General features: G+C 39.6%; 1 protein-coding gene across 7 annotated transcripts in view; it reads left to right on the top strand.

Annotated features, from left to right (window-relative positions):
- The window catches only part of LOC119550036 (furin-like protease 1), a 141,945-nt gene that overhangs the window by 64,715 nt on the left and 61,246 nt on the right, over positions 1-15,984 (top strand). The window lies entirely within an intron of this gene.

Raw genomic sequence — 15,984 nt, 5'->3', positions numbered from 1 at the left:
GCCTTGGGCTATGTGAAAATATGCATATGGTGCTTGCTAATAAATTAATTGGAGTGGGTGTGAAAATGGTGAAATGCTGTTTGTTTTGCGGTGACTGCCAATTGCACATTCCCTTTTAACTTTCACCCTTTAATTGCTTTTAATTGAATAATGTTAGTTTGTTGAAAAGCACTTTTTTTCCGCATTGATTTGAGGTTTGGGCAGCCTTTGATAATAAAATTAAATTATTCATAAATTTGTTTTTCAATTTATTTAAATTGTAATATTATTTCCAAGTTTCTCTTTTTATTTATGCCTTGTCATTTTTTCACCACAAATATTGTGTTTACCGAAATCCATCAAATAAAATCAATTTGTTTTCAAGCTTCTTTGCCTAGGGTTTTTTTCTTCGTTTTTTCTTTCTTATTCCCATATCCTCCAATCGCTTGGCTGCAATCGAAACTTTTTCAGATTACCCTAGACCAAAGCAAAGGAGCAAACAAATTTTATATGGAATTATATTGCATTTTTATTACCTACCGCATATAAATTTTTTGTCAAAGCAGCCGCCGGGCACGTAACATTTTAAAAAACAATTTTGGCTTGATACAATTTCTTGTATTATCACCCAAAAAATGTATGCAAACACACGAACAGAGGCAGCTTGAATCGCAAAGGAAGACCGTTCAAAGGGGCGTATGGGCAATTTTATTTGCATGCGTGCGCTCCAACGGTTGCCCTGCGGCTCCTTATCACTTTATATATGTATGGGTGTGGGTGTGGGGGGTGTGTGGGTGTGTGTGGGAGTGTGTGGTTGTGCGGGGAGAGTTCCTCGATGGTGTGTGTAAGATATAGAATGGGGGAGACGGCGACGCTCAGTCGCGCAGGCAATCAAACTCCATGTTCTGGAACACGTATACGCCACGTAGCCCCGCCAAAAAATATATATATTAGGAATTCCTCCTTACTTAAAAATTTCAATAAAATGATTTTTTCATTTGAAAATAGTAATTCTTAATGAAAAGAAAAACATACTTTAAAAACATTTGTTTTTATTTATTATTAAGCAATCTTGTGATTATTCAATTAGTTCCATCAGTTTAAAATATCATTTCTTTATTCATACAGCTAAAAATAAATAGCTCTGAATATATGGCATCATTTTCAGTAGGTACTTTACTTATTTTTACCTGCCTATAAAATCCACAAAGAGACAGGGATGTAAATACTGTCAGACCATCTTATCGGATATCAGAAAATGGTGAGCAAAAACGGTAGAGAATGAGTGAGTGTGTTTAAATTTATAAATATATATATACACGCAGCCTGGAGGGAAGCTGTTGTTTATTGTCTGACAAGGTGGCGCCTTCTTTAATGCCTTTTCATGCCTTATTTAAAATGATTTTCAGTTTACCACTCAGGAAATTACTTTCATTTATTGCTTTTGTCTTTTTCTCCGCATATGTGGATGGATATTCCTCTATCTTCACACCTGTTGTCAAGTTAAATAATGTTTTTGAGGTGACTTTATTGTGATGCCCAATTAAATGCAAAAAAAAAAGAAGAAATTAATAAAGGAAATCTCGTTGGGAGGGGAAAATTTAATTTTCCGCCACAGAAAATAAAGGAGACGGGCAACCACAAAATTAAAACTCAATATGTGCGAAAGGGCGGGACATTCAATTAATGGACTGGAATGGCGCACACACACAGACAAACCAAGTTGAATTAGTGGCAAACGGCAAAAGACAAACATCAATGTGCATGAGTGTGAGTGTGGTGAGGGAGCAAGACAGATGGCTGGAGTGAGCGAGAGGGCCATGGCCAATTCCCAGGATTCAAAGGAAGCCAAAGCCCCAGAAATCTGCCCTCGAGGCTCTTGAAGACAAAAGCGTAAAAGGAAAAAGTTCAACATCTCAAAAGGAAGCCGAGATATGGGGAGTGGCTGGAAAAGGATGACAGCTCAGCATATTCAGAAATGGGTAGAGTCGGTTCTTGGCAGGATTAAGAAATGGACACATCCCAAGGAGCGAAACATATGCAGATACTGCTAGGATCAGAATAAAAGAGATTTTTTATTGGAGACCAAAAAGAAAAACTTAAAATTTTATTAATCAATAAATATATTATAACTTATTCCTACACAGCTTTTACTTTAACATACAGCTTATAAAAAGTTGATATTAAGATCATAAAAATAAATAAATAAGGTAATTTTTACTGAACATGGTATATTAACTTGTTCAGTATAAATTACCTGTTTACAAAGTGAAGAGTTAAAAGATGGTTAATATGGCCTTCTACAAATTCATTGCTCTGATTGTATCAAGGAAGGTTAAAAAAATAATGTTCCTCGCAGTAAACAATTTTTACTTGCAACTATTTCGATGAGCTCATCTGTGGATATATTGACATTCCCATAGACAAAAACTTCGAATGCAATGATGTTGCATAAGTTGGCGATTAGGAAAAAGACAGTCCTGATATCACGGACACACATACCAAATGCCTCAACAGCCGGAGAGAGAAATCAATGTCAGTATGACGCCCTTTGATGTTGTGGGCGTGCCCGGGGCGAAAGTAAACTGAATCTTATGTGTAATTGAATGTGTGTTTGCTGGGTGTGTTCAACTAAGCCGTCTAAGCCGCCCTCGTCTGTCTCTCGGATTGTTTAGCATAAGTTTCTTACATCCCATTTCCAGCCCCGCCCCCCCATCTCTTTATGCAAATGCGTTGGCACTTTATTGCTTTTATTTATGTAATTTGTAGCATCTTCTTGTCATTTACCAAGGCAAACATTTGCATTTTCCAACTTGGTTTGAGTGGGAATTCCGCAAAATAGCAAAAAACTTTGCGTTTGTTTTTTAATGGCATTTTGCGGGCAACTCGAAGAGATCTTTGCAATTTATTGTGGCAGGCTGAGAAATCTGGAAAGCATTTGAAATATTTTTGTCAAGTCAATTTATTGACACTTAATGCAGTTGGAGATTATATTCGTTAAATTTCTGATTTAAATCGATAGCTTAAATATTTAATTAATTTGTTCTTTTTGCTTATTTTCATTGCAGGTAAGTTGTCCCAACTTTGCTTAAAACAAGGCTTAATACACTCAGTAAGACCTATCCTTAAATATAACATTTTTATTTATTTAACCTAATCAATGCACGACAAATCTTTCTAGAAATAAAATGTTTGGCCAATTAGACGCCCATTTTTATTTTTTATTTTCACTTAAAATGGCTGCCGCAGACATATTTATGCTAGTCAGCAAACTGTTTAAAATGGAGCAGACGAGAGCTTGAAAAAGGAAAACATTCTGCTGGAAAACATAGGGCGAGACACTAAAAAATAAACGGAAAAGAGCAGATGGCAGTCAGACAAGGAGACTGGCAGGACCACCTCCCTGGGTTTTTTATTGTTATGGCGATGTGTGTTATCCCTTTTTGTCGCCAAGCCTTTTCCTCTTCCGTCTGGCTTCCAATCGAGTTGTGGATTCCGGAATCTGAGACGCAATCTGAAACAGAATCAGCGCCTGAATCTGAACCCGAATCTGAAACTGAACCTGAGCCGACGGCCTCTACAGTCCGGAGGCATCAATCACGTTTTTTCACGGACTTCTGGGGCCCGGCACTTTGGTATTTCCACTTCATTTTTGTCGATTTCGTGGGCAATCAAGCGCAAATGCCCACGGTAAGCTCGATTCTACGGTGCGAGCACCTGGCTGATTCACGTTTTTATTAAGTTCATGAAAGGGCGTGAAAACAAGCCCACTTCTCCGGTCATCATCATCATCATGGAGTTGGGCATTTTGTTGCATTTTTCGCCGATTTTTTATGAGTTTAAAGATCTGTGTAAAATTCGCAGACCAATTTTATTCCTTCGCCACCCTGCCAATTTATTTGTCCGCATTTGATGTCCTATTTATGCTTCATTGGAGCCGTTTTAACAGTGTTTGCTCATTTTGGGGATTGCTTAGAGTTCCGGGAAAATCACTCAACAAAAAAAAAAATTCGGGGAAATGTCTTAATATTTTAACGACTAGATTTGATTGATTTTTGAGGGGTTTTCTTAATAAAAAAATAAAGTTTTTCTACATCAATATTGGAATGTTTATTTTACATAATTTTATGAAGAAGGTGTAGAGACTTAAATCTTCTGGGATAAAAATTCAAATGTATATTTTTAATTTAAGCTTTATATATACTTTGATAAAATGTAACGCCAGTTGAGATAATTCTTTACAAACTTTTCGTTGAAGGAAAATTAAAACGACCGAAAGCTGATGCGCACAGGTCCAATTCGTGGCCCCGAAAATTTCCGCAACATTTACTGCCCCCTGATAAAAGAACATTTTGCCAACTGACCGAAGGCATTTAAAGTTTTCGTTTGCATTTTCCAGTTTCAGTTTCTTCGTTTCTTTTTTTTTTACGATTGTCACGACTTTTGCCCGGCTCATCTGGCTTGTCCATCAGAATGAGAACCCGAGGCGAAGATGCGACTCTCATTAGTTGAACAACTGAATTTGCCAGGGGCCAACTTTCTGGAGATCGAGGGAATACAGAGATATATATCTGGATGGATACATGCCTTAGCATTTCAATCAATGAGGCTGAAGGGGAAAAGTTGTTCCTGCACCCGAACGCATACTAAAAAGGCCACCAGCTGATGATGGGGAAAAAGATGATGGTGAACACAAAAAAAAAATGGATAAGAGGGAAAGTTAGGGCAAATTGAATTTTGTGCAAAAAAAGTTTGCCGTTTCAGCAAGGCAAGAAAATCTTTTAATTCAATCGGCGCCGCGCTGAAAGCTATAAACTTGTGTTAAGTTATTGACGTCTGGTTGTACTAGGCGTATGCTTAATATTTTTCATATTTCTTTTCCGCCATCTTGTTGTACTAGGCGTATACTTAACATTTTTCCTTAATTTTTTTTCGACCTTTTTCATTGGTTTTTTTTTCTTGGACCAGAAGACGCAGATTTGCCTGCCAGTTGCAGCTGCTGCTGCTTCTGGCGAAAACGGAAATGAGAAGTCATGGAGCATTTATCCAAGGATCTTGGCCGAATGGCCCCGAAAAAACCACCCCTTCATCTCTCATCTTTGTACTTTGGGTTCCACTTTATTTTATTATTACGTTTTTTGGGTCTGGGTCTCCTACTCACATTTGCATATCAATTTGTTCGCATTCGTTCGTGCTGTGCTTTCCAGTTTTCCCACTTTTCCCTTATTTCCCTTAGTTCCTTTTTCCCTGGCATTTCATTGCATACTTTTGGGAGTCCGTAGCGAAGTGCATTTCCCATTTTCCCATTGTTGTGTAAGGGGAGAAAAGAGCGAACGCTGCGCGTAATCAGGCAAAAATCTGTCTAGCTTTTAGTTTTGTTTTCGCTCGGGGAGTTCCTACGGCTTTTTCGGGTCTCAGGGATCTGAAATCTGGATTTGGCATCGGGTTTTCTTCACTCCGCATTCTAATATTTTAGTGCCTTGTTTATTTGCCATTTGCCGCTATGTTTGCTTATCGCTTCTGACAAATGGCATCTGGTTGGAGGATTTGTGCTGCTCGGTTTTTATGGAGACCCCTGCGCAGCTGGATAGCTCTCATCCGAAATTTGTCTAGTATTTATGATGCGTAAATCTTCAGGGATTTGACTTTATTAAATGTGACTGTCGAGTCATGATTAATGCCGCCAAGGATGGTTAACAATAAAGATGTTTACCCGTTTTCGACTATATAAACCAACTAAATATTTAGTCACCTCTTTAAATATTAAAGGAACTTTTGGGAAAACCATTTGCTCTTGATGAAAATAAATGTTTCAAAATTAATTTGTAATACTTTTTTACTCAATTCGAGTGTAATGTTATGACCTCAATTCAGAAAAAAATCCTTCAGTGCTTTACCAATTTAACAAACCAAATTGTTACACAACAAATAAAAATGAATGTCAGCTAGAAAAGGAAAAAACCCGCTGGGAAATTCTGCAACTGCTAAATGGAAGCTGTCGTTTGTTTTGACATTTCGCTAATAACTGAAAATTAGTGTTTCTGCAGTCAGCGGAATTGCAGCTCTCTACAACAACAAAAAAATGGTGTAAAAAGTGTGTTAAATGGAAAATGAGAGCTTAAAAAGTACACGTACAATTGGTTGCAAATTGTCTACCCATTATTACTTTATTATTTTGGTAGTAGTTTTATTTTAGTTGAGATTACTGTGGAACAGCAGTCAAAAATTGATATAGCTATTTTAGGAATTTACTTTATTTGTGTAATACGTTTTTTAATTAGTGTATGTGAGACAGCACTTATTTGCAATAAAATATTTCCAGTTTTGAGATACATATCTAGACATTTTTGGGTCACACCTAATCTCTATTACGAATTGTTCGCAAATTTTTTTCTGCAAGTGTCAAAATGTCAGCGGTTTGTTTCATTTAGCGACTTAAACCAGTATTTAAAAATTGTTTACTTGTGCAATTTAGCCACTTATAGTGGGTTTTACCACTGAATATTTGCATATGCATGAGTAGGGATCCGCGTAGTAGAAGTCCCATCCCATCCTCCGATTTTCCAGTTATCCCGACAATATGGCGACACTAAGCCCTGCACTCGAGCAACACAATTGGCGCATTGAAGAGGAATTTGCGCGTTCGCGGCTTTTGCTGCATCAGCATAAAAGAGTAGCAAAGGGGTAAAATCCAGCCACTGATTATGAAGTATTGTGCAAATATGAAACTGTCAAGTATAACAGGGCTGTAGACCCTGCAGACGCAACTAAGCCCGATGAGGTTCCCTTGATCTACTAACAAGCAATACCAGAACATGGTCAACTTTCGGAACCCCTATTTGTCATGCACATAACAGGAACAAAACAAGCGAAAAACTTTAGACCAACAACGAGAAGTAGTCGGAAATTGTTACAGGCGTAAACTTTCTAATTGTCTAAATTACATAGACACCGCACAAACTATGTACTCCTACGACCCAATGAAATGGAGTGGTGTTTGGGTGGGGTCGGTTTGGATGGGTCGTAATGGAGTAGGGTTAGGTGGGCGTTGTATAGGGCGACGGTATCTGTTTGTTGCTGCGGCCAGCGGTGGGCTTTGGCCCAGCTTTTCAGCTTTTCGTTGTTAATTTTTATTGACATTTCCAGCATGGGTTGCTTTGACAAAGTCCTTGTTTGTTTTAGGTTTGTTAAGCGAATTTAAGGGATTGCTTTATGTGTAGGTACTTGCTGAATGCATTTTCCCCGGTTTATATTAAAACTAGTTTTACCTTTCGCGGCTTGTTTGAACTTAAGGAACTGCCTTTAACAGTGGTCGGAGAGGTTTTAACGTTATTATTTATTGATTATAGAAGTGGAGATTTGCGTTCCAATTCTGAATGCCATTGAAATTACGGATAAATGAAAATGTGTTATAAATTTGACTCTCGCAGTTTTGGGGTCCCATTCTGAACGCCATTGGAATTACGGATTACGGATATCTATATTAGAGAATTCAACCACAAATCCATAGAGGTGTCAGACGTCTGAATCGGGATCCGATTACTAAAGTTATGGAATCTAGAAGTGCAGTTTTGGGGTCCCATTGTGAACGTCATTGGAATTATGGATAAATCGAACATGAAAATGGGTTAAAATTTTGACCCTCGCTTAAAGGAAATATGTTAATGTAGATCATTAGAGAATTTAACCACAAATCCATAGAAGTATCAGACTTTAAAATCGGGATACAATTACTAAAGTTATGGAATCTAGAAGTGCAGTTTTGGGGTCCCATTCTGAACGCCATTGGAATTACGGATAAATCGAACATGAAAATGTGTTAAAATTTTGACCCGCGCTTAAAGGAAATATGTTAATGTAGATCATTAGAGAATTCAACCACAAATCCATAGAGTTATCAGACTTCAAAATCGGGATGCATTTACTAAAGTTATGGAATCTAGAAGTTCAGTTTTGGGGTCCCATTCTGGAAGTCATTGGAAATACAAAAAAATCAGACATGAAAATGGGCTAAAATTTTGACCATCTTAAAGAAAAATAGAAATTTGAATGTAGATCATTAGAGAATTCAACCACAAATCCATAGAGTTATCAGACTTCAAAATCGGGATGCATTTACTAAAGTTATGGAATCTAGAAGTGCAGTTTTGGGGTCCCATTCTGAACGCCATTGGAATTACGGATAAATCGAACATGAAAATGGGTTAAAATTTTGACCCTCGCTTAAAGGAAATATGTTAATGTAGATCATTAGAGAATTCAACCACAAATCCATAGAAGTATCAGACTTCGAAATCGGAATACAATTACTAAAGTTATGGAATCTAGAAGTGCAGTTTTGGGGTCCGATTCTGAACGCCATTGGAATTACGGATAAATCGAACATGAAAATGGGTTAAAATTTTGACCCGCGCTTAAAGGAAATATGTTAATGTAGATCATTAGAGAATTCAACCACAAATCCATAGAAGTATCAGACTTCAAAATCGGGATGCATTTACTAAAGTTATGGAATCTAGAAGTGCAGTTTTGGGGTCCCATTCTGAACGCCATTGGAATTACGGATAAATCGAACATGAAAATGGGTTAAAATTTTGACCCCCGCTTAAAGGAAATATGTTAATGTAGATCATTAAAGAACTCAACCACAAATCCATAGAGGTATCAGACTTCAAAATCAATTACTAAAGTTATGGAATCTAGAAATGCAGTTTTGGGGTCCCATTCTGAACGCCACTGGAATTACGGATAAATCGAACATGAAAATGGGTTAAAACTTTGACCCTCGCTTAAAAGAAATATTTTAATGTAGATCAATGGGGAATTTATCCACAAATCCAGAGAGGTATCACACGTCTTAATCGGAATCCAATAACTAATGGTTGTGAAATCTAGAAGTGCAGTTATATGTCCGAACTTGAAATTGGTTTTATCGCACATCATCTCAAATAAATTCGTTAAAAACGTATTACAAAAGCTTTTAAACAAATTAAAAATTACAACTTGAAATGTGACCTCCGTTGCAGTTGAATACAAAAGCCCCACATGAACTTGGTGTGGATTATCCATATGAGCAAGCAATTTCCATGAAAATCTCGTAAAATATATATGTTCGCCTCTTTGGCAGGCCCCCCAAACAAATGTTCTGCATATTTTTTGGGGCGTGCAAAAATTATTAGCGCATTGAAAACTTTGTTCGCCAATGTATATATGTTTGTGTAGGGCTGTTTGGTGGGCCTGTCATTTGCCACTTTTGGCACATTTGTTGTGCGTGAACTCGGCTGTCTCACTCTTTGGCCTCTGGGTGCTCCCTGCCTCGCCCCCCCCTTCTCTTCACCACCATCAACATCTCCATTTTCCCCTGCGAGCACTTGGCATAATAATGAAAAATTAATCGGTAAAAATCCGCACAAAAAGCATCCATTGCATACATTTCGGCGCCGGGCTTAATTGAAATGACGACAATCGGCGAACGGGCGCCATGCAGGCCAAAAGGTGTGAGATAGAGAGAGAGAGAGAGAGAGAGACGGGCTGAGCAGAGAAGAAAGAGAGGGATAGGCGTGAAAGAGACGGAGAGCCTGAGCGAATAGACACGCATAAATTTTGCACAAACTGGCGAGCAAGGTCCCTGAAAGTATGCAGCATGCTGTGCATACTAATAACCTGCAACTCGGTGGCTCTGGATTTTCGGTGGCACCACCGTAACCATTGCCCCCGGGGGTAACTGATGCCAGAGCCATCAGCACCACTAGGTCCCTGTTATAGTACCATTCCCAATCCGCAATCCACATTCCCATTCCCATTCCCATTGCCCAGACTCCATGTGGATTACTCGCCGTGTTGTTCGCGTTTTTGTATTTGGCGGTTCTGCAACTGCAGTTGGCATCAAAAATTTGCGCATATTAAGTTGTTGATTTGTTGATTTACACTTGGCTTCGCCGCTTGCCAACTCCACGAAAATTCCCCACAGAATTTCAGCCACAAAAACAGCGATTTAGCCAGAGATGGCCCGCAAATGTGAAGGGTGAATGTGATATTGGTGAAGGGTCTATTTAAAGAACTCCACAACATCAAAATGTAGGACTTAATTAAAAATAGAAAAGCAATGGTTGTATTTTTAAGAGCTTTCATACATTTTTATTAGTAATTTGTTTAACATTATTGTTGTTAAAAATTAGTAACGTTATTTCCTACGTTTATTGTTCCTATAAAGTTGAAGTACCGAAAAGACATAATTAGCTAGCAATTTTATTTTTTAAGGAAAAAGTCCTGTTACTTAATTTGTTATTTGCCTAACTATGGGACTTTCTGACTAAAGAACATTTTCATTATCATTGTCAATGTTAATGCAGTCCATCACAGAAAATAAAGATGTAAGGAGTGCACTTTGCCTGTCTTGACTCCAGTTTTATCTTCTTTTTCCGCCCCTTTGCCCACCATGACTTCCATCTTCATCAGCCTCCGGATCATCTTTACCTCCTTCGACAACAACATCATCATTATCATCGTCAGCGCAGTCGGGAGCATCATAATCGTTGGGCTGCCCACCTGTCTCGGTGTTGCATTACCCATCTGCATTTCCGCCGAGAGCGTTGCAACTGTTGCAAGAAATGGCTGCTGCCACATCCTGTAGCAGAGACTGACTTTTCTAGATGGCTTAATAGCCTTTCCCGGGGTAAAAAGGGGTTGCCATGCGACTTGTTGAGTCTAGGGGAAATATGAAATTTTCTGAATTCCGGTAGTGGGGCATAAGTTTGCAGTGGCAAAGAATTTTGCTGAAGGAAACTAGATCTTTTAGAATGTGTAAAGTATGGAAATAAGTTAAACGTCTTGTGGCACAAACTAATAGAATGCAAATATTGAAAAAAAAACTACATAAACAGAATTCCCTGCTAAATGTTTATGTTTAATTAGGCTTTCATAGTTCTTACATCTCACACCTTTTAGGGTATTTCAACTTTCCTTTGCCTCCTGGGCATTTAAATTGTTCAAAAAGAAGTCATAATTGTGCTTTGTTTTACATGAGCAGCAAACAGAAGTTAAGAATTCAGGGGAGTTGAGGGAGTCATTAAGTGGATGGAGAGCTGTCAGAAAGGGTACTTCTTTCTCCATTCCTTTTTTCTCCAAACCCTTCTACTGTCGGATTGCACTTGAGGTAGGTGCTGTTGTTGTTGGCTCTTGCCTTCTGGCGTCTTTTGTTTTGAATGAAATTTGTATGGACCTTTTTATTTTCGCATACTTTTAGGAGCTCCTCTTTCTCATTTTACCCGCCCGCCAGGTGCTTACATTAAGCGTTATTCAGATCCCGCTGAATGGAGTGCCCTCCCACCCACGGTTTTCCACCTGGAGAGTTAATTTCGCAAATGCAACGGCAAGGAAAAGCATGAGAAACAAAAGTTGAGGCAAAGCCCTTCCATCGGCATGACACATGTTGGGATTGGCGGCATTCTTTCCGTTTTTCTTTCTTTTCCCTTTTGCAATCCTTGGTCATTTATCTTACGCCTCGGACACTGCAAGTGACCATGCAAAATCAATTAATGCCAGCGAGGCACTCAAATTGCATTGCATACCGCAAGGCGTTTCCACCGGGTATTTCACCCACCCATCTCACCCATTTTTCAGGGCCTCACTTAATGCGCATCGTTGTTTGCACATTAAGAAGCAATCCGATACTCAAGCCCGGTCGAAATTTGCATTACCCTGCGTTGGGAAAATCCTAGCGGTGGAAAAGATATATGTATATATACGTATGGTGCACAAACAACGCGAAATAATTAAAAATCCGTTGGTCCGAAAAGCACACGATACCATTATCCTACAGATCGCCATTGCGAGCATTCGCGAGTTTCATTGCCGCACGAATGTGGGTATTAACATAACTTTAATTTCATTGTTACTCAGGTAAATTAAGGCTCGCCAGGGGAAATGATTGATTGGCGACCGAGATTTTATCATAACATGCATGGTTGATTGTCATTCAATTTTCTTTTTGACATTTTAATAAATACCGGATTATCTTTAAGTATTCTTAATTATTGTAATTCATTTTAAAATAAATTTAAAACTACCACAATACCAGTGGCTTTCATTTACTTATTTAAGTCTGAAAAATATTATTGCAAGGATTTTTAAACAAATTTTAAAATGACTTTTTCATTATATGGGAATACGTATCTATATTTTTCCTAGATGCATACAGAACTTTTCATGTTTTCATTCCCAATTCCTCACCAACTAGCAATTTTTGGCACGACTGTACATCTTTGTTTGTTGACATCAAAGGTATCCGTCGAAAGTCCTGCTGATTTGGCCAAAAACTAACACAACCTGACAGCCTCTGGCCAATCCCCGATGCAAATTCTCACACCGTCATCTGTCAAAGCCATTTGGTGTGGCCTGTCGCAACCTACTTGGTACAGGCACCACCGCATACCTGTGCTCTGTGGCAGGTGCAAATGGCAAATGGCGTTTCCATGCATTTAGCTGGCCGCAAAAACGTATGCAACACCTTTTGTTTGGCGATCGTGTGCTAATACGCTGTGAAAAAATGGTTCACCTCTACTCCGCACCCCTCATGTCTCTATACCTCTGACACTTTGCCGTGGGTTTTTGTTCGGCATTTTGTTTGGCCGGGCTCTTTCCTTTTTAGCCTTCTTTTGGGCTTCAGTCGCTTTTCTGCGGGCGTTAACCGAGGCTGTTTTGTTGTTGACTTTGCGCTCCAGTTGCTGGCCGCGATAAAAAAAAAGGTTGCTGTGGGCTTGGTTTTGAGGGCTGAGTGGGTGGTGGAGTAAAAGCCAAGCGCGTGTTAGAGAGTGCATATTTGCCTTTGTGGAACTATCATTAAACAAGTGAAGCCACCAGCAGAAAACTGCGGAAAACTACTACACACAAGCCACCACACGAGCAGCCCACCTCAATCCACCACACGAAACACATTAAAAGCGAGGCCAAAAGACAAATGCAGCCACACAAACAAAGCAACAAAGGAGCTTAGCCTCCACTAAAACAAAAAAGTGTTACAAAATTTAATGTAAGTCTTCTTCTAATTAAGACACAGAGTGACCATGCAACTAACTGATTGGTAAAGTCCTAACTAATGACACAGTGTGACCATGCGAGCTACATTTAGGTGAAAATTAGGATGTTGAATAAAGATAAGTTAAAAGTTTAAGTTAAATGATGACTAACATAAAACTTTGCAGTGTATATGCTGCCTTTTGACTTCTCGCCTGCAGTTTTGTAGCCCTTTTAAGCTTCTAACTACCGCTGCTTCATCTGCAGCTCCTTTTTTCTCGAACAGAAGCAGCAGCAGTCTCTTCCTTGGCTTAATGTGTTTTTGCTGCTGCTTCCCCCACATCCAAGCATCTCGGTATCCTGGTATTCTGGTATCGTGGTGCTCTTTAGCCCTTTCAGTCCTGTATTTGACACGACATTTTTGCATAGAACGGCGATCCACAGGAACTAACAACACTCGCAGGGAAAGCAACCACAAAGGATGCCAAAGCAGCAGCCAAGTGTCGGTCTATTTGCCCAAAAAATGCCTCGAGGACTGTTAAACCGATGCCTGGCATTGTCATCCTTCTATGATGTGCTCTTATATTTTCTTGCGTTTGTTTTCCTTTTCTTTTCCTGCCGCTTGTGGTTTAAGCAATTTAAGGATTTCTGTTGGACATTTGAGTGATTTCTGATTGCTGTGTGTTTTTGTGGGCGGAATACTTTTTTTGCAGACTAACCAAGCTTTGTTTGCTGAGTGAAAATAGATCGGTTTATGATGCGAAAAACCTTAGGGATGTAAGAAGGATTTAAGTAAATTGCTTGAAATGCAAAAGAGAGGTGAGAAAGTGTTGGGATAACTTGGCTTTGGCAAATTAAATCCAGCACATAGCATGGAAGTTAATATACAAGTACTCTGAGTCTATAACTCTCCCTCTAAACACACATTTTTATACGTTTATCCGACAGAAAGTGAATCAACCTCTATTTTGTTTGTACAAATCCATGAACTGGAACTTAACTAGTTTCAGCACTTTATTGGTTGTCAAGCTCTTTCGACCCCAAGGACCAACGGATCGGTCCTCCTTGCCTCATTCCCCTTATAAAGAGAAACAACGCTTCAATTTGTCTCAAGTTGTCAGGTCGCGTTGCTGGTGCTGTTCCACTACCATACACTTTCGACTCATCGCCGCCACTTTTCTCGCCCTGCAACTTTCATCAGCCAACTAGTTCTGCCTCTTGTCGGTGACTTTGACACCGTTTTCCACTTTTCGTTAGCATGTGAGCGAAGAGCAAGGAAGTCTCAGACCGACCTCCTGCCACGCCTTCGTTGACATGGCACTTATTTTCTTATTATTAAGTATACGCTTAGTGTGCCTGCGGGGCGGGTGGATGAGGTGAAGCTGCAGCTGCTGTGGAAGTGCGCCAAGTAATGATTACTTTGTGTCTGCCACTGACAAATGCCGTCAGTCAAAGTCAAAGCTGGTGACGAAGGACGAAGGACGAAAAATGCAGGGTGCAGGGTGCAGGGTGCAGGGTGCAGGGTGCAGGGCATGGTGTTGACGACGACTCAATGCGGAAGGAAGTTCAAGCACAAAAGGTGCACAGTCAATGTAAAGGAGTCGCCGGTCTCCTCCGTTTTTACCATCCAACAGCTCCTTTGGCCTGTGCATTCATGTGCATCGACTTTCGATGGGATCAGAGAGGTGAAGCAGTACGTTGACAGTCCATTTCAATGCCCAGAAAGTGAGCTGTGCAACGCGGCAGCGAAAAAAGAAGTGCACATTGTCAGTTTTGAAATTCTAATAAGAGTTTCACTTTTTCAGCTCGCAGAGTTTATTGTTGAATTTTCAATGAGAGCTTCATGAAGAACGAAATGAAGCTTTCGAAGCTTTAGTAAATAATAATGAAAACAATCAATGAATGTAAGTAAGAAATGGCACGAAATGTTAAAATATGGGTTTTATTTGGAAGATATTGGTCTAAATGAAACCTACAGAAAAATACAACATTTAACGTTTATATTTTTGGAACGATTTGATAAGATAGGTAAGTGCAAGGTCACACGATCTTTGTTATCAGTTGATTTGTCTGGAGATAAAAATGTTGAAATGTAAAGAAGAAATGATAAAAGTATGCTCCATTTGCAGCCTTTTAATCAAAAAACTAAACAACATATTAAAATTAATAGCAAATATAAATTAAACCCATTCGAAAAACCATCAAGCAGCTTACGAAAAATCATTTCGCTTTAGGCTATGGCCGATTGAAAGCCATCCCCACACAAAATTCAATTTCCTATCCACTTAGCCATTGATTACCATGGCCCGAACACTGCACACCAACGGCTTCCGTCGCCGCCCGTCAAATCCGTCCAAACAACACATCGTCTCCACTTCGGGCCACCGCCGAAAACCCCCCAAATCCAAAAACGATCCATCTCCTTGTGCTTGGCATTTCCGCTGTCACTCGCTTTAATTACGCCCCCGACTCCGGTCGACTTTCTGGCCGAGTGACTGGCCAAATCCAGAAATCCTCTATCAATAGATGAAATATGCCCGTCAATGCACTGGCCTCTGGCCATCATCAGTCATGGGCATATTTTGACAGTGGCATTAGTCGGAAGCTTCGAATCCTCCATCCTCTATCGAATCCTTCTCTACTCCAGCTCCGCGTTGATTCTCATTTGCAATCGAAACTTGTCCACGGGTGACAATCAATGCGAAACTGGCCTTTGGCCAACAGATCCCCTTTGGGCCATAATCTATTCTAAGCACTGGCTTGGCACTGGCTGTCAACATTCAACATTCAAATGGCCTTCCTCGCTAACGATGGAAAGTGGCAATCAATATTTCTTTTTGTTGCCATCCCCCAATTAATAGCAGATAAAAGTTCTTGTGTGCATATTTTGCCTTTGTACATCGCCCGTTCTGGCATATTTGGATTTTTTGTAATAAGCCAAAAGTTTTGTATAGCCGCCTCAAATTGAATGTGTCAGTTGCAGGCGATTTG

Source organism: Drosophila subpulchrella, chromosome 3R (assembly GCF_014743375.2).
Source record: "Drosophila subpulchrella strain 33 F10 #4 breed RU33 chromosome 3R, RU_Dsub_v1.1 Primary Assembly, whole genome shotgun sequence".
In the NCBI taxonomy this organism is placed as follows: Eukaryota; Metazoa; Arthropoda; class Insecta; order Diptera; family Drosophilidae; genus Drosophila; species Drosophila subpulchrella.
This window is presented reverse-complemented; position numbering and strand designations above follow the sequence as displayed.